Raw genomic sequence first — 9887 nt, forward strand, 5'->3', positions numbered from 1 at the left:
GTGTTTCCCAACTGGCCCTATCATTCTGCTGGCACTATTATATCAGTATTTTTTTGACCTTGTATTGCCATAAACACGCTTTGGGAATCTTTGATCCTGGTATTCAGAATTCGGAAGGATCTAGCCTCTACCTTGAATCTTTATTTCCTGCAATGTTCTATTATTCCCAACTTAATAGCTTTGTTGTGAATATACTCTCTACCTGGAATCACAGAACACCATACGGGAACCTAATATCTCCATGTAAGTAAACCTTATTCCATGCTTTTTCAATACACAGTTATTCCAACTTTGCTTTTTGGGCTCAGAGAGGTTAGGTAATTTCCCCAAGTTTACACAAATAGCAAGACATGGGGCCAAGTTTCAAGGCAGGTTTGTCCAACTGCAACATCTGGGAGTTTTAGGCACACCTCTCACCACCTAAGGAGAAGGGGCCAAAGGTCCAAATCATTACCTATTATTACTTCTCATGACAGGGCTATACAGAGAACACTCAGTATGGACGTGGATAGAGATAGGAACCTCTGGATTATTCCAGTGTGTGTGGCAGAGTGGAGAGCAGGCCTGGCAACATGTAAAAGCAGTGTACTTGTGGTGGACCTAGACCAGTCCCGCTGACCTTGAAGAAGCCAGCGGCCGCGTTGCTAATGGCCTGTGAAGTGGGTCACATGTCAGGGAGCTGGGAGCAGCCCATGGACCTCAGATCTTGACCCATGCAATTCAGCCTAGAGAGACTATGAAGTAGAGAACCCAGGTAGCCATGCCCAGTCTCCAAACCAACAGAATCCAAGCAATAATAAACGTCTTGCTTTAACCGCTGTTTGTAATCATTTGTTACACAGTAATAGAACACAAATAGTTTTGGCCCAGAGACAGAACAAAAATCCAGAGGAGACTTTCTGGAGGTTGTATCTTAACAGAAATATATTCTTTACACCATTTCCTGTGTCCCCACATGCCTTTTATACCAATGACTCTTGCGATTTCATTCCGTAAATATTTACTGAGCACACACCATGGTTCAGATACCGTCTTAGGAGCTTCAGTTGTAATGAGCAAAAGAGACCATGATTTGTGTCCTGTGGAGCTCAGGGCAGGTAGACAATGCAGGGATCACCATAGAGGTCTGCCTACCACCCCTACTTGGGTTCACATTTGAGCCAAAATTCTTCCAAGATGTATGACTTGGGGTAAGTGACTAGCTTCTCTGAGCTTCCTCATCTCTAAAGTGGTAACTACTTTACCTATCTTTCAGGATTTTTGAGAAGATTAAACCAGAAACATAAATGAGCTGTTTCCAACAAGGTCATTCCCTCAGTGGCGTTTCTGTTCCTCTTACCAGAAGAATTTATAGTCATCCGTGTGTGTGTGTGTGTGTGTGTGTGTGTGTGTGTGTGTGTGTGAAGCAGTAGCCTGAGCCATTCTTTCATATTAGCTAAAATATTCACAGCTGTCTTAGGGAGTTCTCTCTAGAAGCAGACCTGACTGCAGGATTTGTGTGAAAGCGATATATTAGGTTTGTTGCTTGGAAAAATCATTAGAGTTGTAGAGAAAGGGAAAAGGAAAGGGGAGGAAACTGAGGGAGAAAATACCAAGGAAAATACTGCGGAGCGTAACCTTAGTTTAATTCCACAAGGCAATGCTGCTAATAGCGCAGGTGACAGGTCCAAACAGTCCTGATTGGAGAAGAAGAGCACTGAGGAGGTATGTGCTCTGCACTCCCTGGCAGCTGATCACAGGCTGCACCACGGGAGGTGTTTTCAGACGCGCTACAGAGGGTGTCACGTGCTAAGGCAAATCAGTCTCCACAGCCGGAGGCGATGCTGGCCCAGAGAAGGGGGTGCTGGTGTGGGGACCGAAGTGCAGAGCGAGCCGGTGGGCACGAAACCATAACGGGGTGGGAGGAAGCAGGAGCCCTGGGGTGCCCACTGGAGCTGAGGCCGTCCTGCCACCCAGTGTGGGAACGGGAAGAGCCCGCAGTCTCCATAGAGCGGGATCGATCTCCTTCTGAGTAAATCCATGAGTGGTCACATGTCAAGGGTGAGCACAGAGATGGAGTGCGGAGAAGACGTCATCAGAGGAATAAGAAAAGGCCTACACCTTTGCCAGCACCCTGATGGCATCAAAGCTCTTCCTAAATATTATCCGAGTCCTCATGGTGGTCTTTGCAGTAGGTATTACTGGTACCTCAATTTCGCACACTAGGAAACTGAGGCTAAGATAAGCCCTGAAGCTTGCCTGAGGTCACTGCACATTCTAGAAGCCAAGCTAGAATCCAAGGCCTGGTCTCCTAAATCAGTTATTTTTTCCTACTAAAAATTCTAAGTGTTGAGCACAAATCGGGTAAGATTTTGAACATCAGGCATGCAAACATGAAGAGAATCCTTGCTGCAAAGTCTACAGGAAACCATTAAAAATGCCCGGGATTCATTATAGGGTCGAAAAGCGGTGTTCTGTGTTGCTGCCACACTGTTCTAACCATGTGATTGTCATAAACTCCGTGGAATGCATCTCACCAAGATTTGCTCCCAGGTTGGAAGAAGGTTGTAACCCCACCACCCTGCCTAGACGTCCTGGGCATAATTCTTTGTTAATCACCACACATATGTAACCTAAGGGACTCAGAGTGGGTGGGAAGATGCAGCATTTCTTTCGTAGCAAGTACAACACCTCAACAAGCTATTTGGATGCTATTTTAATCAGCCTCCAGCATTTTCAGTGAATGATTGCTGTGAGACACGTGCCAGACCAATACACTCTCCTTCGTTCATAAATCCTTTGCTTATAAGGCTGCCACACTCCTACAATGAGTTCATGCAAGGATCTTACAAGCTGGTGGCAGTCATAAGAAGAAGAACTACATAGGACCTGATGCTTCGACTGTAAAGCATCTAGAAAACAACTCCTTATGTTAGCTCATTTCAAAAAAGGCAGAATGTTATAATAAATATTTGCCCGAGGAAGCAAACATTTCTTGTGACTCAGCAGCCTTAGCGTTTGCATTCTTTCAACAAGTCTGTGCTGAGTACCTACGATGGATCAGAAGCTGGACAAGACAAAGAAGAGCCAGAAATGCGTGAGGCAGTTCCACCTTCAGCGAGACTATACACAGCCTCCGCGGAGAAGGGGGACGCATGGCCACAGAAAGCTGGGTCTTTAGGGCGGATAGGGAGACCGCCCACGGTGTGGTGGGAAACCAGGATGGGTTCCTACCCCAACCTGTACATTTAGGAGAATCTTGCGACCAGAGGGACCAGAGCTGAGTTTGAAAGGAAAAGTAGGCATTAACAAGTGAGAAGGAAGAAACATTGAGGTCAGTGAGATGGGGATTATGATTTTCCTCACTTCACAGATAAGGGAATGAGACTCAGAATCCTTCCCACGCATGAGTAACACATATTCCCAAGTTCAAAGGAGCGGCCCAGAGAGTCAGAGCCGGGCCCTGTACATCCGTGTGCCCAGAGATCAAACACGAGCTCCAGTCTCCAGGTGTGTGATAACAGTGAGGAAACAAACAGCATCCTCACAGCAGCAGCAGAGGCCGATCAACAGTGCAGAAATATCACCGACCTGTAACACAGGAGGAAATCTGAGGACTTAGCTTTAGGAGAGCTGGGGAACACAGGGCCCTCTTCACAGCGTTGCTCGCAATCCTAAGAGAAGAGATCCTTTCTGTGTACGCCTAAAGGGACACCACTGTGGCTTTGTAGGGTCACAGGTATGTCTCAACAGAAGAGACACTTCCGGGATCCCAGCAGCAGACCCTGGGCGGTGACTGTTTTAAGTGCTAGCGGAGAAACTGGACAAGGTACAGGGGAAGCAGGACGGGGGAGTGGAAGAAGCCTGGAGAAGTGGCAGCCTCGGCCTGGTCCCATGGGGGCGCTGGGGGTGCGTCTCACCCAGAGTGTTCCCATGTTCCTGCACCTGGTGGTTTCTGGCTCAGGGCTACTGGACAGGTCACGAGCTCCCAGGTGCTTTGTCTCCAGGTAGGCAAAGCAAGGTAGTACCAAAACAAGAGTGGCAGGCCGGGGCTATTAGATCAAATGCACAGTGAGGATGGGCGGGGGGATGCAGAATGGTAAGAACGACCCCTGGGGATTTGAGCTGAGCACCAAAAATGTGTGCTACAAGGACGGCCCCAAATGGGAAGGGCTGCTCAGGAAGGGATCACGCTCCTCATCACAGGAGCTGATTCGTCAGCAGAAGCGGACAGTGTCCCCATTTTACAGATCAGGGTGCTGAGACACAGAGAACTCAAGTAACTTATCCAAGGACACACAGGGACTGTAGCAGGAATTCAAACCCAGACAGCTTGACTCCAGAGCTTTTGCTGTTGATCACGAAGCTAAGTCGCCAGACAAACCACAGCGATAGATGAAAACAGGTATGTGAAGTGTTTAGTAGAGCGCCCGGTACATTCACTTCCTTTACAAATCAAAGCAATTGTTAGTTTTTGTTTGTTAGTTTTTGTCATAAAATATGGATATTTTATTCCAGCTCTGGAAAATGAAAACAAAGGGGGGTGGTAGGGAACACATCCCACCACACACCATTCTTTTCAGCTGACATTAATTACAAAAAGCTAAAGCAAATATTTATGTGTATATGTATAAGTATTTATAGATACACATACATATTTTTTCAGATTGTAGTCTCATAAATGTTCATATATTTACTCTATTTTTTTATAAACACCCTTAAAAGTTATCAAATCTATCCTAATATTACTACCTCTGCCTCTTCACCAATCATTTGATATAGTTTGGATTATATTCATTGTTTGTGATTTAATCACTTAAGTGATTGGTCAAACTATACATTAGGAGATTAGGGGAAAACTTGCTTTACGTTATACTCTATGCAACAGAGTTACCAATTACATGATTTTTTTCATCATCATTTGCAGCTTCCCACATCGTGTAGCACTCTATGCAGGCGATGTCAGCTTCTGGTGCTGTACATATCTGCATCTTCTGGATGGGACTGCGTGATCCATGAGCTTGGGGTCAGGCACACACTGTGTAGCACCTGTGGTGGATTCTGATTTGGTCTTTGTTGCAGAGCTGAGTTCTGTTGGCAAAACCCCTGGGTATTTCAGGTCTTGTGTTGTTTTTGCAGGTATTTCTATTTCAGCAGAGCTTCCTAGCTTAGATTTTTCTTTAGGTTCAGGAAGTGACTCTTTTTTGTTGTTTTTTGTCCACAATGATTTAACTGCTTCATAAATTTGCTGGCTTGTAGCATATGCTTTTTCCCCAGTTAGTTACCTTTGCAATTATTACTGACTGAACTGGGTAACAAACAGTTTCTCCTAAAGTGGCCAGTCCCAGTTGATAAACAATTTTCTTAAATCTAGAACCTTATCTTGCTGAAACCAAGCCTGCCAATCCTGAAACTGTCATCACTCCAATTTTCGGAAGAAAATCTTGTGGTGGATTCTTCAGATAAACATACGTATCTTTTCCAAATTGTACTGTATCCAATTATCCCATTTTTCACAAAGACATAAACACCCTTGCACCAGCCAATATAACGACCAGTTGTAGTGCGGATGGAAGCAAAGTCCGTTTGCAAATGACCAGGCTTCTCTTCAACATATTTAGACTGGAGAGGTGGTGCAGTATATATGGGGAACTGCTCTGTTCACCAGCTGCTTCTTGGATTTCTCTTCTTTGGCTGCACGCACACTCATAGGGCCACACATCAGACCTGCAGGCATGCTGTCAGCTTTTCCATCCTAATGGCTGCCATGTCCGTGACCCTCTCTGCTCAACTTTTCCTACGGAGAGCGGAGAAGTATTGTTAGTTCTAAGCAGGCAAGATTCTAGGAGTTTGAAGAAGAAACCTCAACATACCGAGAGCATTTAATTCATTTACTTACACAATTCTCTCATCACCATGGAGTCCCAGGCACCATCCTCAGCGCTGCCAATGGTGGTGTGCAGAGCCAGCTTTCTGACTGGCCCCATGCAGCGAATTCGATTTTCAACACCTTCTCCCATTTGAATTCTGACATACCAAGAAAGATGAATTAGAGAAAAGCTTAAAGTAACGAGCTTTAAGGAATATGATCCATTTAAAAGGGTTGGATTAATCTGGAAGTTATCACGTGAGGCAGGACCAGAAAAACCCAGTGATATTTACTCAATTTATGAATCACGGTATCAAAGGTAAATGTTAACTAAGACAATGAACATTTTAATCCAGTTTTCTTACCTGCACGACCGACGCACTATGGCAGGATGACAGATAGGAAGGGAAAACAAGCATCCAAAGGGGTGTCACATGGAGGGCTGAGTCCTTGTTGATGTTACATCAGGAGAGATGAACAGAAGCCAAAGACTTTAACAATAGGACGGACAACTCTGAGATGGCAAAAAGGATCATTGTTCGCAATGTGTTGGATGGGGGTTTGACCACATTACTTTTAGGGTAACTTTGCATTCTAAAATTACACACACACAAACACGAAAGGTTGGACAATTAAGTTAGTGAACTTTCCACTAGTAAGCGCACGGTGGAACGTCCACGAACTTAATCATCTGACATTTTTTTGCGTGTGTGTGTGTGTGTGTGTGTGTGTAATTTTAGAATTTTATACACACACACACACACAATTTTAATGGCTTTCAAGAGCAGAACTTCTTTTTCACGTCTTCCTGGGCACCCACATCGCATATGGCACTTTCAGAGTCACAAAGGCGAGCTGTCAGGGGAAAGATGGGAGGGCCAATGGTAACTTTGGCCTGAAGCTCCATTTGTTTGGACGCCATGTTGGCCACCTTCTCGGGTCTTAGGTCACCCCCAGGAAAGGATGACGTTTCATTGCTGTTGGTAGGTAAGTGATGAGCAGCTGACATTGAAGGTCCTTTGTTTCATTTTCTCTGTCAGTATATTTGTAAAACTTGAGTTTTGCTGTCTTTTGTGATTTATATTCTGTCCAGGTGGATCTCACTGACGCTTCTAAACACGGCACCCTCGCTCACTCCTCCAGGGCTTTCCACGGCTGCTCCTTCTGCTTACGATGCCCTCGGGCCATCCTTCTCTTGCTTAACTCTTCCCTTTAAAATCCATTCAAGGGTTGCCTCTGACCTTCTCCCCCTCAATGTCAATGTCATGCTGCTGTCCTGGGCTTTCTCAGCCCCTGCACTGCTGCTCTCAGAGCAGCCATCGCTCTGGATTACACGTGTCTATCTGCCTGTCTCCCCCACCAGACAGAGGCATGTCCTTTGATCTGCGTGACTCCGGCACCCAGCTCAAAGTGGGCACAGATATATGCTTGTCAACCTAGTGAGTGCTGAGTACTTTCCCTCCCCACTCCTAGTCCCAACATCAGCTTACAGCATAGCATCCATGGGGGGTGGGGAGATCTGTTACTGCCACCCAGGAATGCCTGCTGCAGCACCCAAATGACAAGATCCCAAGGAAAGGGAATGCTTACATGGGGTTTTCTGAATCCACAGAAACACGTAGATGTTTGAGGATTTGAGCACTTTACGTCTGCTGTCGAGCTATTTGGGAAGCTGCAACCCAGGTACAGAACCACGTTGGATTTTATGAAATCATTCTGTTGGTTCTATTTATAGTTCACTAAGCACCTGATACACATCAAGTATTGCACTGAAATCCATTCAGGCAGATATTTTCATCCTAGATGAGGCAGCCCCTTTGGTCTGGACCTCCCAGGTTGGACAGCACTGTCTCCATGGGCTGGCACGCGTCACTATTCAAGGGCTCAGTCCTCGTTTCTAGGAGACACCAGAGCACAATATCCACTGGAATTGTTTAACTTCAACAATTTCAGAAACCAATCTTAATGGTGCATTGAGGCCCTTTCATTGTCTTGGTTCACTAGTTATAAGTGGATTTCAATATGCATTTAATCAAAATACCCAGCTGCATTCATTTAGAAACAGCCCCACAAAAAGCAACTAAGTGGACCCCTTACCTCCCTGCTAAGAAAATGCAGGAGAGATTTCACTAGAATTTAATTTCACAGAAAACTAAAAGCCCCTGGAATCAGCTATTTGTGATATAAATTTTAACTCTGTCTGTTTTGTAACAAAGGTAATGAATAAACTAGTACATTTAAACAGATGAGAGACAAGGCTGAGGGAGAGGACAGGCGATGGGCCATCAGACCTCACGTACCTCAGGTTCCTGTGGGTCCCTGTGCACTGCAAATCCTCACAGCTGACTCCAAAAGTCAACCGCATGGAATGCAGTCACCCTCCCATCAGAAGCAGCAAGACTCACTAGACAGAGTTGAGGTTTTGCAGTTAGATTTACAAGTTAAATGACCTTGGAAAATTATTTTCTCAAGCCTTCCTCATCTTCATCTTTAAAGCGCAGATAGCGAAGCCTACTACATAGGATGTGTTATGGATTGAACTGTGTCCCTAAAACACTTGTATGTTGAGACCCTAGTCATATGCTGAAGTTCCCCCAATACCTCCAAATGTGGCTTTTTCTGGAAATAGTCTTATAGGCTCATCACAGATGTAGTTACTTAACATGAGGTCATTGCATAGGAGATGGACCTCTAATCCACTATGGCTGGTGTCCTTATAAAGAGCAGGTATTTGAACACAGGCACACACAGGGAGAAAGCCACATGAACATGAAGGCAGAGATCGGAATGATGTGTCTTCACAGCCCAGGACCCAAGGATTCCCCAAGATTCCAGCAAAGGGCCAGAAGCTAGGATGCAGGCACGAACCAGATTCTTCCTCACAGCCTCAGACGGGACCAACACTGCTGACACTCTGCTCCCGACCTCTGGCCTCCAGAATTGTGAGACAATGCATTTCTGTTGTTTAAGCCCCCAGTCCGTGGTATTTTGTTACAGCGGCCTAGGGAGCTAACACAGGGTCATTCTAAAGATGGTGTGGGATGGTGTCTGTAGAAGCATCGAGCTCTGGACCTGGGGAATGGTAGGTGTTTATAGAGATCAGGCCCTGTCCCTTTGTTCTGGCCGAGACATGGGTCACGTGTGGGAAACAGAAGAGGAGAAGAATCCAGCTGGAGTAAGCTGGGTATCAACACACGCATTAAATAAATGAGTTATTCTGCAAATAAGGATTGAACGCTTCTTATTGGCTTGTGTGGCTGGTTGTCTGGGACAGTCCTTTTATTGTTTTCCTGTAAGAAATGCATGTAATTTTCATCAGATTTTCTTAATTCCAGAAAAAGTCTCTTGAAAGTTGCTTTTTGTTGGGCAGGCTTGAGGAGTGTAGGAGTTATGAGGTCATGTGACACTTGGAAAGGGTTTCCTGTCACAGGATCCCCCTCTGTCTGCACAGCTGGCCATCAAGGAGTGGGTACAATTCCATATGAGTGAGGAAGACGTCTGGGAGGTAAAGGATTGAGACTCAGACCCTTTTCATTTTGTGGATCAATATTGTCAGATCCATTCTGATGGACCAAGAAGGCCCTGACAAAGGTCTCAGGCAGAAAGGGATGCAAGGGCCCTGGAGTGTAAATCGCCATGAGGGATGGAGGCTGGTGACGAGCAGAGCTCCGCACCACATGGGGAGAAGCTAGGACCATGTACACATGTGGTGGCAGGGGCTGGAGACCCCCCATACATAACCTCTCCCATCTGACAGGCTGCTTTGGCAATGAGGGCCTGGCCTACATGTGGACCACCGAGGGAGCTGATGAGTCAGGACCCGGTCAATTATGTGGGCCCCGTTTCAAACGTCGCCCTGTGGGACAACAACAGGGCACAGAAACCAGGGTCTGGCAAAGGACTGACACATCGTGCAGAAATTTTGCTATTTGCCAAAAGCAGGGGACAATGATGCCAAGGTTCACTTCCTCCTCTTAGTGGCAGCTTGCTTTTCTGCTCCTTGACCAGAGTTTTCGTGGCAACTACCAGGCACCTAGTG

At 45.9% G+C, this 9887-nt stretch overlaps 1 pseudogene; it reads right to left on the reverse strand.

Annotated features, from left to right (window-relative positions):
- Positions 1-4498: 4498 nt before the first annotated feature.
- Positions 4499-5748, reverse strand: LOC109461405 (MICOS complex subunit MIC27; annotated as a pseudogene).
- Positions 5749-9887: the final 4139 nt, after the last annotated feature.

This window comes from Rhinolophus sinicus, linkage group LG05 (assembly GCF_036562045.2).
Source record: "Rhinolophus sinicus isolate RSC01 linkage group LG05, ASM3656204v1, whole genome shotgun sequence".
Classification (NCBI taxonomy): domain Eukaryota; kingdom Metazoa; phylum Chordata; class Mammalia; order Chiroptera; family Rhinolophidae; genus Rhinolophus; species Rhinolophus sinicus.